Source organism: Neovison vison, chromosome 12 (genome assembly GCF_020171115.1).
Source record: "Neovison vison isolate M4711 chromosome 12, ASM_NN_V1, whole genome shotgun sequence".
Lineage (NCBI taxonomy): Eukaryota > Metazoa > Chordata > Mammalia > Carnivora > Mustelidae > Neogale > Neogale vison.
Genome location: NC_058102.1, coordinates 79401491 through 79425831, shown reverse-complemented (window position 1 = coordinate 79425831; position 24341 = coordinate 79401491). Strand labels below are relative to the sequence as shown.

General features: G+C 42.2%; 1 protein-coding gene across 1 annotated transcript in view; it reads left to right on the top strand.

Moving 5' to 3' along the window:
• Positions 1-478: 478 nt before the first annotated feature.
• Positions 479-24341, top strand: part of PRICKLE1 (prickle planar cell polarity protein 1) — a 114420-nt gene continuing 90557 nt past the window's right edge. The window contains exon 1 of the mRNA XM_044226999.1: positions 479-604. The gene's annotated coding sequence lies outside the window, so the exon portion shown is untranslated. The remainder of the gene's footprint in view (positions 605-24341) is intronic.

Here is a 24341-nt window from a genome sequence, read left to right as displayed (position 1 = left end):
AGGAGACGACCGAGCAGCTCTTGAGAACCTGGGCTGCGCCTGGGTGAACTTCGTCTTGCAGATAACCCGCCCCTCGCTCGGCTCCGCCGGCTGCTCAGCCCGCTGGTCCGGCCCAGCTCGCCACCCGCCCGCACGCCCTGCCTCGCCGCCCCGCGCCCGCGTGCCCGCCGGAGCCCGGCAGGGACCTGGCGGTTCGGGGCCGAGCCGGGGTGCGCGTGGGCGCGCGCGCCGAGCGGCCTGGATCCCGCGGCGGCGTCCGCGCTCCGCGTTTTCGCTCCCGCCGGGCCCCGGAGGCCGAGGGCGGGGTGCGCGGCGGCGCCGCGGCGCGGGGCTCGGGAATCCGAGCGCACTCCGCCTGCAGCCCGCTGTGAGCGCCGCCTCTCGCGGCCGCCGCCGCCCGACAGCGCGCCCCGGAACATGCCAGCCTCGCGCCTCCCGCGCTGACTTCCCCGAGGGGCGCCGCGGTCCGCACGGCGACTGGCCGGGCTCTCGATGCTTCGCTCGCTGCCCGCCCTCGCCCACCCCTGACGCGGCGGACCGCAGCTCCGCAGACCTGCCGCGGCGCGGAGGACCGTCCAGCCGACTTCTCGCTCCCTCGCGCGGGGTGAGTGGCAGCCCGGCCCTCGCCGGCTCTGCAGAGGGGCTGCGGCGCGGCAGTGGGGGGCGAGCGCCGCAGGGGAAGGGCCGGGCGCCTAGGGTGTCGCTGCGGGGTGCCTGTGACACCCAGACCGGGAGGGCAGAGCAGAAAATAAGGGAGAAGGGCAGAATCGGTTGGTTGGGCTGTGTAGACACTGAAAGCGGATACGGAGCTGCAACACCAAGAGGGCTTCAGATAGGCTGGCTGCCCGCGTGGCTCCTGTTTGCTGCATCACAACCAACTCTTCCCTTGATTCTCTTCTGCGTGCAACCCCGTTCGGTGGCCCCGGAGTTGGGGCGATGAGGGACGCAGGGAAGCGAGGGTGCGTTGGCATGTGTCCGCCGCTTAGGATCGCCTGTCACCTACTGGCGTCCGGAGGCAGGGAGGGTGCTCCGGAACGCGCTGCGGAAAGGGCCGATTGCTTTTTGGCAGGGGTGCATTAGCTCCCCCGCCCCCTCCCGCCCCGACAAAGGTGTTTTCTGCATGTAGCACGTATGTGGAAAAGAAGGGGAGCGTCTTCCTCCCTTTAGGCAGAAAAAGTTGGAGAAACTGGGCATGGTAATAATTAGCAGGACTGGGACTCAGGATGCAGCAGAAAGCTGTTAAATTTTCATTGCCCTCTAAGAAAAAACAAACGACATCGCCAGTGACGCTCGGCAGTGTCATATTATTTCGGGGACTTTGGAAAAATTGCCCACAGATTGTCTTCAGTAGGCTGAAGACTGAGGCGGGGGTGGGGGAGGATGGCCGGCAGCACACGGAGTGCCGGCTTGCCTAAGGAGGATTCGGAATCACAACCCAAACATATTTGGTTGCTGCTTTTAGAAAGAGTATGGAAGACAGATCTGGGCCATGAACCAGGTGAAGAATACACCCGGGAACCTGCCGGAAGGGGATCGTGCTCAGAGGAGTTCATATCTATTTGTGCTATAAAGAGCAGGCATGCATCTATGACTTTTAGGATGGATTTTATGAAGGACAGCTTCTACTCGACCAAATTGTATGTGAGCACGCCTTGCCGTTGTGTGTACCTCCTCCTCTTAACCAGGACTTCAGAAGGCTGTGCCTGCAGCAGCTGGCCTTATGTAATTGATGTGATTCACCATCAGATATTTTTTTAACGTACTTTCGAAGGAAAGAGAACTTCTCTCTGCCCCTTCAGACAGGCCCAAGGTGTAGACCGGCAAGGGTTGCTGAATGTTTGCCCTGGTCCGGCTCCAGATGTGTGAGCTCAGCTGTTGCCTGTCACTTAGGTGACAACTGGCCTTTTCCCACTAAGCCTTTGCTGTCTCCATTCTCCTCAGTGAAGTGTCAGTGTTCCGCCGCCTTCTATTATCAAGAGTGGACTGCAGCCCCTTGGGAGGCGGCGGTCTTATTTGACCATCCTCAACAATATGTGTTTTCAGACTCTAGGAAGGAGGGGGAAAATCCCATGACAGCAAGATAGATACATTTTGAATTGAGCACCAACTTAATCCAAAGATTTTGCTTTAATCAAGACAGCTCTGGAAGGATGACGCAATATTTGTCAAGCCTTTTTCCCTGGAACAATATTTACTCCCACCAAGGGATTTTAAACTTAAACAGCAGCCATTTATCTTGCTGTCTGGTGGGGCCGGGTTCAGTTTGCCTCCAATGTGGTTCTAGCCTAGGTGGCTGGGTTTGGCCTGGGACAGGAATCTGTCATTGTAGCCCAGCTGGAGCTTGAAGAAAGCAAAATACAGCACCTGCTGGTACCAGAGGGTTTCTAAATGCCATCAACTGGCGAGTCAGGAAACACAGAAGGAGATATTTTACAAGCCCTACCAGAAATGTTTATACAAAGGATTTAAAGGTTAACAATGCATGTGCTCCACATATTAAAACCAAAGGTTCTAGAAATAAATGGACATTACCCACAGTTAAGAGTCAGCTCACTTGCTGATGAACTCAAAAATCTGTTTTAATAAGTCATGGCTAACAATACTGACTCATTCTTGCAAATAAACCTAGGAAAGAAGGAAGGAAGGATGGAGGGAAGGAAGGAGGGAGGAAGAGAAGAAGGAGGGGCAGAGGGGAGGAGGGGGAGGGAAGGGGGGAAAACTGGATGGTGCACAGAGGGTAGCCATGTTGATGTGAGCAAATAGGTTTGGGAAGTTCATTTTCCCATCCTTTTTTTTTTTTTTTTTTTTTAAAGATTTATTTATTTATTTATTTGACATACAGAAATCACAAGTAGGCAGAGAGGCAGGCAGAGAGAGAGGAGAGAGAGGAAAAAGCAGGCTCCCCGCTGAGCAGAGAGCCCTATGCGGGGCTCCATCCCAGGACCCTGGGATCATGACCCGAGCAGAAGGCAGAGGCTTCAACCCACTGAGCCACCCAGGCACCCCCATTTTTCCATCCTTAATGTGGTACTTAGTGTTGATTTTTCACTGAGTGACCCTCTTGGTTTACAGGTTTTCTCAAAAGAAGAGTGATATGTCAACTAAAATGACAGAATCAATCAGTTCTGCTAGCAATACCAATGAAACCTAAAAAGTTTATCATGTTTTAGTAAGTTCCATGGAACCACCATTTGTCTCTATAATAAAGGGGATTGCAGTGAGTCAGCTTTGGTCATGCAAATAAAATCTGGTATCATCTGGGAAGAAAAAAAAAACTACTTAAGGGGTTAATAGCTAACTATTAAGTTTAGAGTCAGATGTGGATAAAAGTATGGTTGCTACTAATACCCTCTCCTATGATGGTTCTGAAAAGACACAAAAGAAAAGAAAAAAGGTTAAAATTTGAGGTTTCTCTAATGAAGGATTTTTAAAAAGTTAGCTGAAATCTGTTTTTAAAGGTCACATTGTACAATAATTTTTCTAAAAAGTTTTATAATTACTTGAAAGCAAAACATAAAAGTTGAATATTAGGAGTGAGTGTTCATAGTACTCATGAAATGAAATAAGAATCTTTAAAAATTACTTTCTAGTCATTAAGTAACTTTTAATGGCCTATATCTGTAGTTTGTGTTTTCCAATATTATGGGGAAATGATTTTCAGAGAAAAAATATCATAACCAGTATTCTAGTTGATTGCAGTTAATTTCCTGGTTAAAGTAGTTCATAAAAGGGAATTTTTCTTCTTGAAGAAGGGAAGTAATTTAAAAAGTCAAAGTGATTCTCATCTGTGCATAAAAATGTTAAAGATGCCACTGGACCAGGATAGGTTCTGTCTTCTTGGAAAAGTAGTTCTCTTTTTTTCTCCTCATTTTATATTAAATAATATCAGTTGTTTAACTCTTAGGAGTGTGAGAATATTCAGTTTGCTTAAATCCCCATGTAATTATTCCCTAATAAAGAGGAGTTAGGGAGGTGAGTGAATTGCATTTCTTGGTTGGTTGGTTGGTTGGTTGGTATTTTAAGGGACCATTAGTGCTTTTTCTTCTGGTCACAGAATAAAGTGTTTCCATATTGTGCGCTAATATCTTTGGAAGGCTGGTGTGAGAGCAAACACGTTGGGAGAAGAAAGTACAATAATCTGGGTGCCAAGTCCTGCGTTGTTGCAGTTCCTCGAAACCTCAGGCAGCTTATGGAGCCAGCGCTGCAGAACAGAATTCCAGGGACAGAAATGGCACCAGGGAACCGCAGCAGCACCCACCTCCCCCACCCCCCACTTCTGGACTTCCCCAATCTCACATACATGCAAGTGCACCTCCTCAGCTCCCCCAGTAACCGAGGTCCAGGAGGATAACACTGGTGTCGGTGAGGACCCTTGGGAGCCAGGGAAGAGGTCTGGCCTCAGAGTCCTTGGGGGATCCAGTGAAGCCTGGCCTTCCCTCATTCCCCTCTCTCCTGAAGCAGGGATGGTGGTAGGAGACCCACTTTGCAAGTTGGAGTACGCTGATGTCATGACACTTCTGGCGCGGAGATATGACAGAAGAATCAGATCACTTTCCAGTGTGCCAGAATGACACAATTTTTCCAAGAGCCAGTCCTGAGCCAAGGGTCCACTGGCACAATATTTCCAGTTACTGAGAGGGGATCAAAACCTCTCAAAGAAAATGTAATAATTCTTCTTGTGTCTCTGTTTTGTTCTCTTGTTTAGACTGAACCCTAAATGCGTTTTGGTCCCTTTTGAAGGGACCTCTGTAGGAACAAGAATGAGTGCCCAGCCTGAACTGATCAGAGCTTTCCACCTTCATTTCCCTAGAAAAAGAGATTTTCAATTTAAAATACAAATAAAAATGTCAGCAAAGCAGATGCCAGTGTAAACATTTTAAAAACGTAAAGCTGTAAACTAGCAGGCAGCTGTCATTTATCTTTATTTAACTCCCTCCTTACCCCCCCTGCGCCCCCCCCCCACACTGTCCATAAGTTTGGTCCTAAGTGATCCCACTGACCAGTTAAACTACAGTTGCATTTTTCTCACTGGTGGATTTGAGGTAAACTCTTGGGAGAGATGCCTTTCATTTCTAGTGGATTGCACTTCAGAAAGAAAAAAAAAGTTAAGGCTGTGTTATTTCAGTTGTTCGAGTACTGAAGTCACACACTCCACAGAGTTTTGTCCCGATTGCTGATTTATAGCACCCACCAGCTTTTGCTTTGTGTATGCTCCCCTGTTTCCTTCTCTTCTCACTGGGTCTCTGGAAAGAAAGATTTGTCAATAATGCAGTGGAAATACTGCAGTCAGATGCAGACCCATAAGCAGACACCTCAGTGCAGTGAGCTCTCACTCAGCTGCCCTTCTTTTATCTGAGGCACAGATCCCACAGCTCGCAATTATGGTCTTTGACTTTGGTAACAATTCTGTTTGAAATGTTTCCAATTACACACAATATTGGCGGCATGTAGCAGCTGCATGCCAAAAAGCATTTCGAAGCATGTTCCAAGAATCAGGCTGTGATTGCTTTTAATTTAAATAAAGGCTATTTGGTTTCCTGTGAAGTTTTTTATACCACCACCACCCCCATTTTTGTTGCCTTTAAAAAAAAAAGTCTGATATAAAGTAGACACCACTTCCATGATATAGTATTCTCCCAGGTTTTCTGGAATGGCCTTTGGGTTTGAGCAAGCATAACTGAACTGTTCATTAAAGGAAGTTTTAAAGAAACATCGTATAGTAGTTTGGATCTTCCCAAAGAATAAGAGGGGGAAGGGTTATCTGATTGCATATTGTAAGTGGCTAACGTTTTCACGTTCCTACCCCCCTCACCTCCTTCCTTAGCAATCTGTCATTATAATTATCTTTTTAGGTCACTGGAGACTATATGATACATTGTCCTTTCTTCAGATTCTTCTATTTTACTTTTGTGAGCCCATGATCATGTGTTAAAAACACATTAAGGGAGTAGAGAGAGATCAATAAGAATATTCTTTAAAGGGGTTGGGGGAGACCAGCAAATAATTCCACCATTCTGTAGCCACCAAACCCTTGAGCTCGGCCCCCCCTCTGTGGGCTTGAAATTTCTGAACACTGAAACCTTTTAAAAATGGTAGTGGTTTAAATCTTTTAATAGCTACCAGGTACACTTGACTTATTAAATCTGAAAATAAGAAAATATACACTCTCAGGACTTGGAGTGAAGGGATTGGTTACAAGACTGGGGAGTTCTGTTTCCAGGCTGGTTTGTTGGCCCATTTGAAACATAACACCTAGAGCTAGAGGGTATCCAGTAACTGAGGTGCTAAGATGGTCCTAATTAAGGTGTTTTCACATAGGCTCTTTCAATCCTGGTAAAAAACATCCTATAGAGTATAGTGCTTCTTTGGGTTGAACAGTAGTTGACTTGCATAAATGCCAACATCTCTTCTGGCATTTCTGGAAATCTTCCATAGTGTAATAAATAGTGCTGTATAATCCAAATTTGTAAATGCCATGTTTCATGTAGCCCCTGTAGAGACAGCTGAAATTAACCCAGGCTGCTAGGAATCATTGAGATCGAGGAGGTTAGGTTACTGCCTCAATCCAGGGTACTATCACCAAGGAATGATAGTGGAGGTCTTTGATCCAATGCAGGAGGTGCGAGGGTAGGCTCAGTATAGCAGTGCCCTGGGGAGAAGTGCTCACCAACTGATGCTTAGACTTGTCCTTTATCCTTGCAAACTGTCTTTCAATTAAGCCAACCTTCTTAGAGAAAATTTGCTCAGCTCGAGGTAAAATGAGGTCTATGTTGCTTTACCAGCTGAGCACCCCAGCCTGCCAGATACTTGCCCCACCCAGGCCCATTGCTATAGTGACAAAGCCCACAGTAACTATGGCTGAAATAGAAAGGCTATTAAAACCCTTTTCTATATTGGCCACCTCCACCGCCCTAGTTAAAATGCTGTCTTCTGGGTGCGCAAGCACACAGAATTTGCACACAAATACAAATGTATACACACCATTCTTTCAGTCTAAAAATAGGAAACTGCTTTAAACCATGTTACAGTTTCACCAAAAGCATTTGCACTTCTTTTTTCCCCCTTTTATCTCCCTGATAAGCAAATAATACGGTAATCTTCTGAAGACACTCATGACTTATTAGCTGTAATTGATATTTCCAGCTATGTTATTTACATACTTGAATAATCTAAGTTCCTTAGTTAGGATCTGGAAAAGAGCTAGATAGTGTGGCATTTTGTTTTGTTTTAAAACATCAGTTCCAAACAATTTAGGGAACGGTTAGATTTTATGTGAGAAGACTGCTTAGTGCTCGAGTGTTGAAATACTTGCTATAATGTGTGTCAAAAAAAAGACAGCATTTTAAATTCTTCCGTGACTATGTAATTAATAAGTATGTTTGGTGCTTGAAGTGTGTGCATGTTACATAATTTTTAGAAAGAGATAAAGTTAGGTCTGAAGTACATTAGAGAATCACAGATGTTTCTTGTAAGAAAATACATATGCTTCAGAGGAATTTTGAACTGCTTTCTGATGCTTAGCTTTGTTCATTGCAAGGATCATATGAATAATTTCATTGAGTTCTTTAGTTCTTATTTACACAAGCCTCAAGAAAGGAGCTGAAGTGATAAATAACTTGCTTCCCTCACCTCGTTCTAAAATGTTTTAGCCTTTTATGTTTTTGTGAATGTGAAGGGAGGGAATAAAATATACAGAGAAGATGTTTGTGTTTAACTAACTTAATCATAGAAGTTCTCTTTGTGGGCCTTCTATAAGCTTAAACAGCTTGCCAGGCTAATAGCCAAAAACATGTCCTTAAGTACTGCCAAACGTGTTAAAAGCAGACCAGGCTTTCTTCATATTGAGGTATTAGAAACCTTTTTTTTTTTTTAAACCTTCTGAATTTTAAGGAGTAAGCCAGAAAAATCATTCTCTTTTTCTCTGCCTCCTTACCATGAAAACCAAAATTATGATTCATTGCAGTGCTGAAATGAGAAACTGATAAGAATGATATTTATTTGATAAGGGTTTTTTTGTTTTTTGTTTGTTTGTTTTTAGAGATTTTTATTTATTTATTTGAGAGAGAAAGACCCAGCAAGAGAGGAAACACAAGCAGGGAAAGTGGGAGAGGGAGAAGCAGGCTACCCTGCCAAGCAGGGAGCCCCATCCCAGGACCCTGGGATCATGACCTGAGCCAAAGGCAGCCACTTAACCACTGAGCCACCCAGGTGTCCCTGTTTGAGAGTGTTTTAAACTAGCTTGACTTGGCTGTTTAAGGAGGAAGCAACGAGGTTACTGTGGTGTGTGATGGTTTTTTGTTGTTGTTGTTGTTGTTAATTAATTATGTTTGTGTTGACCATAGACACTGGCTTTTTACTTTGGTTCAGTAACTTTTAGAAAGTGTTGGTCCGTTTTATCCTGTTTCTTCTTGAGCAGAGCTTCAAGAGTAGATAGAGGTGATATGGCATAATACTGCAGAAAAAGACAGTTTTTCTGTAGTCTTTTTCTGAAAATCAGAAAAATTGGACTGCAGTATAGCTGTGTGATTTTGGGTGAGCCTCTCAACCTCTCTGGGCCTCAATTTCCTCACATATAAGTGAGGGAATTAGGTTAGATCAGTATATATTAAGCAAAGGTTTGAATCCTAAACACCTATGGGACTTTTTCAAAATACAACTACGCAGAGATTTTCAGGCAGTGGCTCTTGGGTGGGGTCTTGCATATTTAGCTTGGAAAACCTTCTTTGGTAATCCGAAGCACAGCTGTGCTTAAGAGCCACTAAATTAGATGATCTCTAAGATTTCCTTCTGATTCTAAAATGTTATGCTTCTAATCCTATGAGGCTGAACTAAATTTCCCTCCTTCTTTCCTTTCTTCCTCCTTCCTTTCCGCACCTCCATGTTTATTCCTAACGTTGCTGTCCAAAATGTATACACATCATTCTAACCCATTTCCAGGAATATCTGTGTTCCACTCTTGTAAATAGATGGTAATTAATGTGAGGGAGGGACCACGTTTGTTCACCATTGTGTACCCAGTGCCTAACACAGTGCCTGGCCCATGGTAGATGCTCCACAAATATAGAGAGCCCAAGAAGTCTCCTGACATCTTGAAAATGTAGTATAGTGTTTTCAAATAATATCCCCAATATGCTTTTCGTCAACCTTTTGGATAACTTTCCAAATTTAACACAGTGGATATAATTGTTCATCTGGAAAGCAGCATAATGAATACATATTTCCCCTATGTGTCCAGACTTTGGGGATACTCCATAGTGTATTGATTGCTTATCTGTGTTTTTTGTTTTTTGTTTGAAATCAGATTAACAACTGATTTCATTGCTTTTAAATTCAGAAGTACAGAAGTAACAAGTGTTGGTGAGGATGTGGGGAAAAAGGAAATTTGGTGCATTCTTGGTGGGAGTGTAAGTTGGTACAGCTGCTGTGGAAAACAGTAGAAGAGTCCTAAAAAAATTACAAATAGAAATGCCATATGATCCAGATCCAATTCCCCTCCTGGGTATTTATTTACCCAAAGAAAACAAAAACACAGATTCGAAAAGATGTATGTGTACACTCCTGTGTTGATTGCAGCATTATTTACAATAGCCACGATATGGAAGCAACCTTAGTGTCTATCAATAGGTGAGTGGGTAAGGAAGGGGTGTGTGTGTGTGTGTGTGTATGTGTGTGTGTGTTTAAAATGTATAATATAAATAATGGAATATCACTGAGCCATAGAAAAGGATGAAAGTGTACCATTTATGACAATATGATTGGACCTAGAGGGTATTATGCTAAGCGAAATGAATCAGGCTGAGAAAGACAAATACCATATGATTTCATTCATATATGGAATCTAGAAAAACAAATGAGTAAATACACAAAAAGCAGAGTCAGATAAATAGAACAAACTGATGATTGTTAAAAAGTGGGTGACGGGAAATGGGAGATGACAGACTTCCAGCTCTGGAATGAATAAGTCACAGGAATCAAAGGCGTGGCCTAGGGAACAGAGTCAGTGATATCCTCATAGAACTGTATGGGGACAGATGTGGTAGCTACACTCCTGGGGAGCACAGCAAAACATACAGAGAAGTTGAAAAACTAAGTTGTACACCTGAAACTAATGTAACATTGTGTGTCAGCTATTCCAGATTCACAACACAATTTAATCAAAAAATAGTAAGGGGGAAATAAACAAAATAAATTCAGAGGTACTTCTGAAAAGGTATCTGGAGGTTGGAAAAAAAAAGTGCATATTATTTAAAAGTGTAATTCACTTTCTGTTAAAAAAAACAGTTTATCTTATGAAAGACATAGTTGTTTTCCGTGTGGCCTTATGTTTGGGTGCATGTATGTGTTGAATGAGTGAATGAATGTCTAGTTTTCTGTGGTTCTCTTAATATGGGTCAGTTTAAGAAATACAACCCAACCATTATCACCATAAAGGTTTCAGAGCTTCTCTGACAAATTCACAACTTCATTACAATTTTAAGTCTTATTTTTAAATATTTTTAATTACAAAGGTTAAAATTAAAAAGAGGGCAGTTGGGTAGCTCAGTGGGTTAAGCCTCTGCCTTCTGATCTCAGGGTCCTGGGATTGAGCCTGGTGTCTGGCTCTCTGCTTAGTGGGGAGCCTGCTTCCCCCCTCCCCCCCCCCCCGCCCAGCCTGCCTCTCTGCCTACTTGTGATCACTCTCTCTGTCAAATAAATAAATCAATAAATCTTAAAATGTTTTTAATAAATTCTTATCAAGACAGATTTCTTAATAATATTTGATTAAGCCCTTTGTCCTTTTTAACAAAAGAGAAATGCCAATTCCCATTTTTTTGATTAGTGAAGTAAGCTAGCTAATTATAACTTTTTTATGGCCAACAGTTATTTTGATCTTTTTATAGACATGATTCCATATCATATTTTATGATACTCTACATATACAGAGGTTCTTGTCCAAACTATATATATATTTTTTATTATAGAGAAGATAAATTAGAGAGTCTCAATAAAGTGTGATAAGCACACTCTGTTTTTCTCAAATAACTGTGATGCCTCTGAAAGTTTTGTTATCAAGCATTGATAATTCAATAAGAATAATTGATAATAAATAATAAAAGTTTATAGGGCGCCTAGGTGGCTCAGTGGGTTAAGCCGCTGCCTTCGGCTCAGGTCATGATCTCAGGGTCCTGGGATCGAGTCCCGCATCGGGCTCCCTGCTCAGCAGGGAGCCTGCTTTCTCCTCTCTCTCTCTGCCTGCCTCTCTGCCTACTTGTGATCTCTCTCTGTCAAATAAATAAATAAAAATAGTAAAAGTTTATAACAAATTTTTGGTTGCGTAGTTTTATAAAAGTTGATCAAAAAAGTTTATTGTCCATTTTGTTTCTTTGCTTTTTCTTTTTCAGTCTTTGAAAATTTGGATTATTTCCTATCATTATCCATTGTTACCATTACTATAGAACATAGAGTAAATGAAAAGAACTTAAATCAGTCAGTATCACTACTGGCTGTTTCTATATAGCACAAACAAAATAAATTTATACTTACCTCTTACTTGATATTTTTTGTTGTTAGATGTTGCCTTTCTTGTGGGTGGGGTTTTCCTCTATTTTATTTTTAATTAAAATGGGAGGACTTTAAAAACTCACCTTTTTTTTTTTCAAGATTTTTTTTTTTTTTTAAGATTTTATTTATTTATTTGTCAGAGAGAGAGCGAGCGAGAGCGAGCACAGGCAGACAGAGTGGCAGGCAGAGTCAGAGGGAGAAGCAGGCTCCCTGCAGAGCAAGGAGCCCGATGTGGGACTCGATCCCAGGACACTGGGATCATGACCTGAGCCGAAGGCAGCTGCTTAACCAACTGCGCCACCCAGGCACCCCAAGATTTTATTTTTTTAATTGACAGAGAGATAGAGTGTACAAGTAAGCAGAGCGGCAGGCAGAGGGAAAGAGTGAAGCAGGCTCCCTTGCTGAGCAGGGAGCCTGATGCGGGGCTTGATCCCAGGACCCTGGAATCTTGACCTGAGCTGAAGGCAGCCGTTTCACCAACTGAGCCACCCAGGTACCTCAAAACTCACCATTTTAAAACCTGGGTGACTGTCCAGTTTCCTTTGAACTTTCACTGTATAGGCATGACCAGTAACAAAATCAGCTACTCCAGCTCTTTTTTTCCCACTGTATGCCCATTGCCAAATCAAATAATCAGGACTCAGAGTGGAAATTTCTACCTGCATTATCTACTTGGGTTGTTTGCACAGTGCAACTGGAAAACTCTCTTAGTCATTAAGTGAAGAGATACTGTGAGGCCTTTTAGTCAGAAAAAAGATTAAGCTGTAGCTAAACAGGGTTTAAGGATCATTGGAGAGAAATTGAGAGCTGGTGCAAAGTATTGTATAAAGCTTTATTATTTATAGATTTCACTTTCCTGATGTTTCACAGCGAATCTCCTTGTTTGACTAGACTTGACAAGCTAATAGAAAAGGACAAGTGTAGGTTTTTCCACGTGGGATCATAACTCTTTGCATCATTTCAGATCTCTGCTCAGAAGTCATCTGATACCAGGGAAGCCTTCCCTAGTCACCGTGTATAAAACAGCAGCACTCTTGCCTGCCCAGCCATCACCCGGCACCTCTGAGACCTCCTCACCCTGCCTTACTGTCCTCCGTAGCACTTACCCACTATCAGACAGAAACTTACTGTGGCTGGCTGCTCCATGAAGTCTCTGCTGTCCACTGCCTTATCCTCAGTCTTAGAGGCACATAGAAGGTGCTTATTAAATAAATTCCTGCAGAATGAATGACTGCAAAAACACAGGGAGCTAGCTGTGCTTCAAATGGGGAGACCCCCTTCTAATCTAAGAGTGGATTGCTCAGCAAGTTAGAGAGCTTTATGCTCGTATTCTCATTCTTATAATGAAATTAGCAGGTGGCTACCCTTGTTGTACAGGGTTGTGGACCGTTTTCTTGTTTCTGCTTTTGTTTTTATTTTGTGGACTGTTTTAATGTTACATATAAATAAAGACAAATATAACCCAGTATTCTGTTTTTGGCTGAGTGAAAATTTTCAGAACAAACATTTTTCCTGTGTGTTGTTTGAGTCTGTGTAGGTTTTTTGTTTTGTTTTCTTTTTGCAGCTAAAGTAAAGTTTCTGAGCTGTTTCCTTTCTTAACTGAATAAAGCCAAAGGAACATGATAAGAGTATGAGGAAAAAGGCAGGTAGAATACCACTCTTCCCCCACCCCCCATAAAGTGATCAATGAAGTGTAATCAAATAGCAGACTTTAGCTATATTAATAGAAGATTGAATATTTGTAGCAGGGAAGCTATGTGACCCCTCTTCATAATATATCCATACTACTTAATAACCTTTACCAAAAATAGAAGCATTATCTTCAAACAAATTTGTGCTGTTTCCTTGTATGTTAAAACAAGGGTAGTGGCCCATCTTTCACTCAAGAAATCCTCTGGCTTAAATTGCAGAGGTGAAAAAGCTAATCCTTTAAGTGATTTCAACTAGTTTACTTGGAAACCTGGTTGCTTAAAATTATTATTTTAATGTCTCACCTTCCAGGGCTAAATAGGCAGTAGGTCAAGTTTCCTTTTAAGGAGTAGAGCCCACTTATTTGTCCAGAAGTTATTATGTTTTAACTGGGGGGTCTTTACTGATAATAAGATTAATACCTCAAACAGACACAAAGCAGTTGTAAATTCATCTCATTTATCTTTGCTGCATCTGTGTGAAGGTTTAACCAAGGTTTTCCCAATTTACTGTTGAAGGAGCTGCTTGTTAGTTCAAGATGTACCTTCCTAAGGATCTTTGGCTTGGCAGTTCCTAAATAAATGAACGTTTGTAGTTCACTTTTCAGGGGAAGGAAGGAAAAGGAAGGAAAGAAAGCAAAGAAAAGAAAGGGGGAAATAAGCAAACATTGTGACTGATGATATTTTGTTGTTTTGTAAATATTGCTGTTTATTTTCATCTTTTGGGGGCAGAGTATGACCCTGTGTGTGCATAGAGGGGGGAGGAGGGGCAGATGGAGGGAGATTTTTTTTTTTAAAGATTTTATTTATTTATTTGACAGAGAGAGATCACAAGTAGGCAGAGAAGCAGGCAGAGAGAGAGAGAGGAGGAAGCAGGCTCCCTGCTGAGCAGAGAGCCCGATGTGGGACTCGATCCCAGGATCCCGAGATCATGACCTGAGCTGAAGGCAGCGGCTTAACCCACTGAGCCACCCAGGTGCCCGGGGAGATTTTTTTTAAAAGATTTTATTTATTTGAGACGGAATTACCAGTTGGGGGGGTGGGCAGAGGTGGAGAGAGAGAGAGAAGCAGACTCCGTGCTGAGCAGGAAGCCTGATGTGGGGGCTTGATCCCAGAACCTGGAGATCTGACCTGAGTCAAAGGCAAACCCACTGAGCCACCCAGGCCCTTCTTGGGGGAGAGAGAATCTTAAGCAAGCTCCACACTCAGCGTGGAGCCCAGCGGGGTGGGGACTTGATCTCACAACACAGAGATCATGACCTGAGCCCACATTAAGAGTCAGTTGCTTAACCAACTGAGCCACCCAAGCACCCCTATGTTCATTCTGTATTAAATGCTTTTAGGTAATTATAGCCTCTCCTGCCACTAACTTGCATGTGATCTTGGATAAGTCACTTAATTTTCTGGACTTTTTAGCCACTCTGTGCCTCAGTTTCCTCAATTATAAAAGGAGGGTCCTAATGAATTTTTAGTCTCAAAATTCCCTAATTCTAAAATACTGTATTTGGAGGCTGTAACTTCAAGGGGAGGATTGATAATAAATTGGAGTAGATACATTTTTTTATCATTAATTATCCCTACCTAAGATCCTGGCTAGAATTATTTTAACAGTTAACTCAAAATTATTCATATTAGCCAGGTGAAACTTTAAAAATAGATTTCCTTATTCATGATTCCGTGTGGGCAGTTCAAAATTCAACAATAGTTATATTTTAAAGACCTCAGAGAACGTATACGTCCCTTACCAAAACTCTGATTTAATAGGTTTTATTATAGTTTAATATGAGGAATTTAAAAAATATAGTAATGTTAAGAGCAAATTATTAATCTAATATAGTTCCAACAATGGCATGCTTATGTTCACACTAAAAATTGGAAATGTGAGCACTGTGTTTCTGCATGGAAATGTGGAAAACTTGTAAAGTGGAACTCAAAGTAGCATGATTCCTTATGTAATCACATTGTGATTATAACTTTTTCTTAACATGTGTGTGTCCATTGACCAAACTGGAATTAATTTAAGGAGGTTTAGAAAGGGTTTACTGGAAAATAAAAAGAGCCTAACATCCATTTTAGTGGCATTCTCATATTTTTTGAAACCATAATAATATTCTTTTCCTCCCCACTCTCCAAATAAAAGCTGGTGAAAATACGCAGCAAGTGGTGAAACTCTTTCAGTGTTAATCTTAAATACTACATGTTGCTGTATATCACCTTACCTGTTGGCCTGGGTGTTCCATTTTTACAGCACTGTGATTAATTAACTCGGTAACTTTTAAGCAAATTCTTAGGGCCTTGGATCTCATTCACATTCTAATTAGGCTGAGCCCGCAGTTACAAATGGCCCATGGGGAAGTAGTCTAGCATCTGTATTATATCTGAGAAGATGGAGTTCATGAATTGTTCAGATGAACGTGGCAATGAGCCGTGGCACATCTCTTGACAGGGTTGGAAGGGGCTATGAAGGGCTGTTCTAATAGGAAGGACTGTCTATATAAATGTGACATTAATAATCACCAGTTTGAATCTGGGTCACTTCAGCCATGACTCCAAGATCAAACGCCATCAGCTGGTAATGAGTGTGTGAAAGAACCATTGTTTAATGACACCTTTGTGGGCCTTCCCAGCAGCCTCTTAGAGGGTGGCCCAGAAATATACCCTGGTTTGGGAGGCTGGCCCTCCTGGTTGCAGAGAGGTCTTGGGAATAGTTCATGCTGGTTTCTACTGTTCTGGCTCCTAAATCGGATGTACAGAACCTTTCCCCTTCTGCCTCTTTCCCTGACTTGTATATATTGGCTTCCAGGTGATGGTAGCTCTTTCGCATATTGTGTCTTTTTTTTACCCTAGTCTCTGAAAGTAAAGAGAAATGGCATTGACAAATACATATTAACCATTTCACATGAACTTTTTTTTTGTTTGAACCATTTTTGTTTTTTTGTTTTTGTTTTTGTTTTCAGAAAAATAAGAAATGTGTTTTTTTGTTTGAACCATTTTTGTTTCAATGTGGGGCATCATTTGCATTTCAGCACACCTCTGTGGACCTCTGTGGACCTCCGTGGACCTCCACAGACCTCTGCGGTTCGCTGGGCACTGGGTTAGGCTGTGAAAGTACACGCATCCAGTAGGGATGGTTCTCGTTGACGGAGCTCGCGGCCGTGTAGGGAAGGAAGGCACACTGAAGCTCTTCCCTGTGAAACGCGGCGGTAGAGGCAGGAACAGAGAAGCATCCTGGGTGTAACAGCAGGACTGAGGCGAGGGCGGAAGGCACGGGTCCTGGGCGGCTTATTAAGGAAGGCTTCAGAAAGGGGGAGATGGCTGAGCTGGATGTTAATGATGGAAGAGGACTGGGCCGTGCCGTTCGGATTGGAGAGTGTGACTCATTCTGGGCAGAAGGAAGAGTGGGGGCAAAGGCAGGAACCATGATACTCCAAGGATTGCGAGTCTTTATATGTGGTCTTAAGGTTAATTACGCTCCTGGTCATGCACTCAGTGTCCCCTTTATGGAATCTCAGTCAGAAGTAAGAGATCGATTTGACAACTTTAATTGGGAATCCCATCTTTCTCCTCTGTGGTTGATTTTGCTTCTGAGTAAGGTGTATTTCCCTGGCTGGCCTACCAGGTAGTTACACCCTGCCTTTCCTTGTTATGTTGGTGCAATCTACATTTATTTACTCTTCATTTTCACTGCCAGGTTTCCATCTGAGCCTCAAGTGTTTAGACAACATTATATAATGAGATTGTACTTTTATGACATTAGCTTTAAGTACTGTAAGACTTTTCCGTGAAAGCTAGTGGTTGGGGGTACGGGGAAGAGCCCTGAATGTCACCAAGTGGCCTCCAGATGTGTTCTCTTGTGTTGGTATCTCTGTTTTCGTAAGAACTTTTTTTAAGCTTAAAAAAAAATCTTACCAAGCAGAAAGAGCAGACAATAGACTCATAGAGAATGAACTATTTTCTTCATTTCCTGATTGTTTTCTTGAACTTCTGTTTTAAACATTATGATTCAGCTGAAAAAAAAAAATCCATCACATTATACTCTCCTTTTAAAAGCAAAGCATGTATGTTTGTTTTTCAAAGATAAACTCACGTTTTAGGTTGGAAGGTTCCACTGTGTGTCAACATGGGGTTCTTCAATATGGTGACATAAAAATTATGATTTAGCATCTTTTAGTATTTCTCCCATCTAATTGTTAATCAGTATGTTTTCAGGCAGTCTGGCATGTGATAAATATTTTGTAGCATATGCAGCTGAACATGCCAATTTCAAAGGTCTTTACAAGCTTTAATTAATTTTCACAACAACCAGACGCACTCGGCTTTATTGATGGGAAACCCACAGACAGTGGAGTTAAGAGCATTGCCTGGATTCCTCTAGCAAAATGGTTTTCCAGCTTTTTGTCTGATAGGTGAACCCTTTTCTCAAACACAAGATAGTCTGAAACGCCAACCTAAAAAGTAGGGAGGTCGAAAAAGGTTTTGTTCTAGGACTGCCAAATTTATCAAACTAAGGAAACACCTAAGATGCCTGGCTAATTTGAATTTCAGATAAACAATGAATACTTTTTAGTATAAGTGTGTCCCAAATACTGCATGTCCTTAAAGCCATTATTGGTGGTTTATCTGAAATGTACATTGAAGCAGACATCATGTGTTTCACCTGGTAGCTCATAACTACACTCCCAGTGCCTCGTCTCCTCCACAGCCGGGGGGTGGGGGTGGGGGGTTGTTGAGCCCCCAGTTCCTTGAAGATGGTTTGAAAAAATCTTTACCAGTGCTGAGAGAGAATTAATATTATGTTTTCATTCTCAGTCAAAATTTAGGGAGTAGTATCCCTTCAAAGGCTGTCTTAGGAGCCCCTGGGTGGCTCAGTGAGTTGAGCACCCGACACTTGATCTTAGCTCAGGTCTTGATCTCAGGGTCGTGAGTTGAAGCCCTGTGTTGAGCTCCACATGGGGCTGTGGAGCCAACTTAAAAATGAAGTGAAAGCTATCTTAATTTTGGGAGGAGAGAGAGAGAGAGAGAGCAGGCACACTTAAGCAGAGTGGGGTACAGAGGGAGAGGGAGAGAGGGAATCTTAAGCAGGCTCTATGCCCAGCAAGCCAGGAGCTGTTTGTGGGGCTCCCTCCCAGGACCCTGAGATTGTGACCGGAGCTGAAATCAAGAGTCCGTCGTTTAGCCAGCCAAGCCAACCAGGTGCCCCAAATGAAGGCTATCTTAGAGAATCTCCATGATGATGCCTCTCCTACAACACACGATGATTGTAACGATCATTGCCCTTGCTTTGTATTTCTTAGTTTTCTAGAATAAAATAGTTTCCAGTCTTTGGGAGCCATGTCTGTTAAGTCACCTGTTTGTAGACACCAACAGTTGGACTGCCGTGAGTAAGGAGGCCTGATGGTGTCATCAGAATTTCAGGTGGGCCAAATAGAATCAGTGAAGAGAAGAATGGGTGGGAGCTCTTGGGTGTGATTCTGCAGCACCCCGGGGAGAGGTGTCTCGAATGGGCTTATCCTTGTCTTTTGGTTGGTGTGTATATTTGGGTGGTCTTGGGTTAAGGATATTACCCATTAAAATAATTCAGTCATTTTACTCAAATATGATAGAGCAGCCCTTGGATATCACTTTTCTTTCTCAAGCTGACTGCCCCACAGAATATTAGTTTTTCAATTATTGTATTTCTCAGTGTAAGTGAGTACTGTCTAATTAGTGATCAGAAACCACTGACTTCGTTTAGGGCGGTGCAACCCTCTGCTGCCCCAGCGACTCCTTGGAGGGCCCCCTCCCTGGGTCTGTGGGACTTGGCTGTGAGGCCCTGCATGGGTGTCCTCTTGACTCCAGGTATTTGTTTTGTATTTGCAAAATGTTACTAGTGGTCAGATTAAGAATGAGTATGGTTTTTTTTTTGTCCCGTTTTCAACTTTTCCAAAATTGGTGCTGTGTTACTTTTAAAAATAAGAAAAATAAGTGTTAGTGATATAATTTAACATTACTCAAAGAAAAAAAGCCCATAAACAGTGATTCTACGTCTAAATGTTCCAAAGTAGAGATGAAGACGATCGGGTTTATAGAAAAAAATTTTTAAGCTTTATTTATTTGAGAGAGGGAGAGAGAAAGTGCATGTGAGTGTGGTGGGGGAGGGGCAGAGGGAGAGAGAAACTCAGACAGAAACCTCACTGAGATGGGAGCCCAACCCAGGACTCCATTCCAGGACCCCAGGATCAGGACCTGAGCTGAAACCAAGAGTCAGACACTCAACTGACTGCACAACTCAGGTGCCCCAGTAATTCTTTTTAATTTGCAAATGCTTATATATTTTGAAAGTTAATTGTAATGTAAAATCTACCCAAACTATTTACACTTAGAGTTTATCTCTCATTCATTCATTCATTGATTCAACTAGTACTTATTTTGTTAAAGATTTTTATTTACTTATTAGAGAGAGGGAGAGAGAGCCAGAGCGAGCACACAAGCAGAGGAAGCGTCAGGCAGAGGGAGAAACGGGCTCTGCGCTGAGCAAGAAGCCCTATGCGGGAATCGATCTCAGAACCCCGAAATCATGCCCTGAGCCAAAGGCAGATGCTTAACTGATTGAGCCACCTAGGTGTCCCTCAGCTAATACTTACTGAAAAAGCATACTAATAGACCTAATTCCTATATATCACAAGAAAAGGGGGGTGGTGGAAGGAAGGAAATGGGGTGAGGGTCCAAAGATAAGACCTCGTGATTGGCATCCTTATTATGTAACTGAGCCAAGCTGGGGGAAACCAGGTAAACCTGAAATAGGGAGAAAAGATGTTTGGCCCCAATTAACAAATGAGCCCTCTGATGCTCAGTGAGGTGAGTGTGACTTCTGTGAACCTCCGTGTCACCCTCAGAACACAAAGGCCCAGGCCGCCCCAGCGACTCTTAGGTCTTCATATTCTTGTGCCATAACCCCAAGCTTTCGTCCTGGGAGCTGGATCTGACACCCCATCCGAATCCCTGCTCATTTCCAAACACAAGGCCGGCGACGGGAGGTTCACCTGCTTGTCCCCAGCAGTTTCGGACACAGCCTGGATTTGTGCTGCACGGCTCGCCTTCCCTTAGGCTGGTTCCAGGGATTTGTTTTGTTTTTTTTTTTTTAAGATTTTATTTATTTATTTGACAGAGAGAGATCACAAGTAGGCAGAGAGGCAGTCAGAGAGAGAGAGAGGAGGAAGCAGGCTCCCTGCTGAGCAGAAAGCCCGATGCGGGACTCGATCCCAGGACCCCAAGATCATGACCTGAGCCGAAGGCAGCGGCTTAACCCACTGAGCCACCCAGGCGCCCCCAGGGATTTGTTTTTAATCAACTATATAGCATAAGCTACAGGGACATTTTCTTTTTTCTATTCGCTTCTTTTTTAATTCTCTTGGAGGAAATAGTCTGTAATTTTTTTTCTTAGAATACCACTTCAGGGGCGCCTGGGTGGCTCAGTGGGTTAAAGCCTCTGCCTTCAGCTCAGGTCATGATCCCAGGGTCCTGGGATTGAGCCCTACATCGGGCTCTCTGCTCAGCGGGGAGCCTGCTTCCTCCTCTCTCTCTGCCAGTTTCTTTGCCTATTTGTGATCTCTGTCAAATAAATAAATAAAATCTTTAAAAAAAAAAATACCACTTCATAACATCTCTTAAACTGGTCTTTCTTTCTTTTTTTTTTAACTCTGAAACTTACACTGAATTTATAATATGAAAAGCCCCAAAGCCCAAAATATTAGTCTTTCTTTTCTTTATAATATTAACACATGCAAAAATCAAGCCATTCATTATGTTTACCTCCTTTTACGGTCAAATAGGCTACATTGTTCTCTACATTTCCCCATGGCCAGATGAAGGTGGAATTTAAGAGGCCCTGTGAGGGGGATTTGCATGATAAAAGCTAGGAAATTAAAGGTTTTGTACTTGCTAGAACGACCTTGGGGGTCAAGGGTAAATTCACACAAACTACTGCATATTAAATTAAACTGAGTTGTTGTTGATATTAGTATGTAAATGTGAAAATAATCTCCCAATATACAAAATAGTTACTTTAAAATAAAGCTAAATATCTTTTTCTTTTGACTATATGTGTTAAAGTTTATATAATAATTTTCAAGACCATACCGAGCATGGCGTTTTTCATTTGTTAAGATGCGCATTTGCATTTGGAAATCTGAAATGAATATAAAACGCTTAACCTTCCATTTTTCTTATGCATAAACTAGGTGTCTTCTAGAAGGGAAATAGGAGTGCCATTCAGAATTGCCTAATCATAAGTGTGTGACTTGTTGGAATCAGATAAATATCTTGATCAGTTAAGCTGCTGGAATGTTATCGAAAAGTAGTACAGCTTCTTTCATACGTTAGGACTCCTGTGAATTTTATCACAAAGTCATTTCATACCCCATTTGGAAGGCAGCCACTTAAGCGTGGAACATGACAATTGTTTAACAGTGCATAGTAAAAGTTAAATAATTTATGACTCATGGAAGAGAACTGTATCCAATTGAACTTCCATGGTAATTCAGGTAGGTGGACATAACCACCCAGGTGTCTTGGAACTATTCCAAGGCTAATGAGCTCACAAGGCTGAAGCCTCCTTTGCTGTGCCTCCCTTGTTAATTTACTTGTCCATTAGCCCAGTGCCCCCTAACATCTTGCTGGGACATTGATTTTACATGGATTCCCAAAGGAATGCCTTGGGTCACGCAGGGAGTATCTAGTCTATAGCAGGTGTCCCTGAGAGACTCTGATTCAGAATCTGTGCTGCTCAGCTGATGATACAGTCTTTCAGCCATGCTAGTCAGGGCAGAATTTCCAATGCCACGCTGCTCGTCTTAAACACAGACCTCGGTCGAGGTCCCCATTATTGTTCCATCTGTTCCTGGGATTACATCAGCACAAAGGGTTAATTTGTCTTGTTTTTTGGGGGGGGGGGTCATGTTTAATTGCATAGGTCAGCAAAAGATGATAAATGACTGCTTTTTAATTTCAAGTCTCTGCCTCACTTGTTCTCTAAGACAGATGAGCAGTACAATCAATTTCCTTAATCGGCACAGCTGGTACCATAGAGTGACGCATAGGCTGAAAAACGTTACCGCTGTTGAAAACCCGAGTTAACCAGTCCAGAAAATAAACTATAGAATATCCTTAAACTGAAAGGCTCCTGCATCCTGCGGGAAGAAAGGAGGCACTAGATGGCAGTGTTAAACTTGAAATGACCTTTCCGCTCTTAAATGTATTACCTAAAAGCAGTTGCTTCTCTTTCACATGAACTTGGATTTGAACTCTACTTTATACAACTTGCAAATCTAAAGGCATTATGAAGTTTAATGTCACCTTATAGAATTTTGTTTTTGAAATTAAAAACGATAAAGGCTTTTTGCTGAATTGATTTATTGACTGGGTTATTTTAATGCCTGTTTCAACTTCAGAAAGCTTTTTTAGACTTTAAATGCTAGGGGAGGGGCGCTTGGGTGGTTCTGGGTTAAGCCTCTGCTTTTGGCTTAGGTCATGGGATCAGGACCCTGAGTCGCACCGGGCTCCCTGCTGGAGCCTGCTTCCCCACTTCTCTGCCTGCCTCTCTGCTTACTTGTGATCTCTCTCTGTGTGTCAAATAAAAAAATAGAATCTTAAAAAAAAATAAATAAAAGCTAGGGGGAAAAATGATCATTTATTCATAGGGTGGAAAATTATGCAGCTGTTAAAAATGAAAGTACGAAGGTAAAGTTGTATGACCAGATATTCAGGATATATTTAAGTGGAAGAAGCAGATGATAATAAAGTAGGGTGTGCTCACTCTTTGGGGGGAAAAATGAATATTCCTCTGTGTTAGTGTTTGTATATCTGGTTGGTCTCTAGAAGATGAAGTTATGGATTTTTTCTTTCTGCTTTCTATTTTTCTACCAAAAGCTGTATTTTTTCTGGAGTTCAATGGGATCCTGAAAATGCACACATTAGAGAAAAATTGCCTTCCTGACCTAAGTTGAACTTCTTTTTTTTTTTTTTTTAAAGATTTTATTTTATTTATTTGACAGAGAGAGATCACAAGCAGGCAAAGAGAGAGAGAGGAGGAAGCAGGCTCCCTGCGGAGCAGAGAGCCCGATGCGGGACTCGATCCCAGGACCCTGAGATCATGACCTGAGCCGAAGGCAGCGGCTTAACCCACTGAGCCACCCAGGCGCCCTAAGTTGAACTTCTTGAGGAACCTTAGTATCACTTCATTTCTTCCCCATATTTGCCACTCCTGTGTGCTTTTTCATGTTGTACATTAATATTTACCTGTGGGATTTTTGTCATTTAAAATAATGCAAAAAATAATAAAAACAAGTTCCTCATGTGCCAAAGCATAGTAAAAATGCTACTATATGTAGTAGCACATTGTATACAGATATCAAGGATGGTTTATATGTTCAATTTGTTTTTCTTTAGTTTCATCTCCAGGTGAGCGCTTACTGGACCCCATTCCATCCACAGTGAACATTCATTATACACCAAAGATGTACAAGTCACATATTATCAGAAGTTATAAATACTAGGTTGTAAGGATGGAGACGATGAAGGTTTGCAGGGGTTAAAATGAATTTCTCTTTGTGCTGTTCCTCATCTGCGTGTTTGTGTGTGTGCAGTGTGTTCAAAGAGGAAGGCATTCCCCGCCTAAAGATGGTAACCGCCACGCTTCTGACCTGTCTCAGACATTGATGTCTCTGGGAATTAATGTTCCATTATAAGATAGAGAAAAGTATGATAAAAAAAATAATTGAAATATCTCTATTTATTTTTGAGATTTTATTTATTTTCTTGAGAGAGAAAGAGAAGGAGAGAAAGCACGAGCAAGGGGAGCAGGAGAGGGAGAAGCAGGCTCCTCACTGAGTAGGGAGCCCTATGATGCGGGGCCCGATCCCGGGACCTCAGGATCATGACCTGAGCTGAAGGCAGATGACTAAGCCACCCAGGCGCCCCTTGAAATACCTTTTAAGTTAACAACAACAATACACCAAAATTTAAATTCCATTTGGGAAATAACCCAGGAACAGTCTGGCAAGACCGAAAATTTCTATACCACATTGTACCCTAACAGTTTTTATAACGAAAGCCCAAAAAGTATAGCTCTATTCA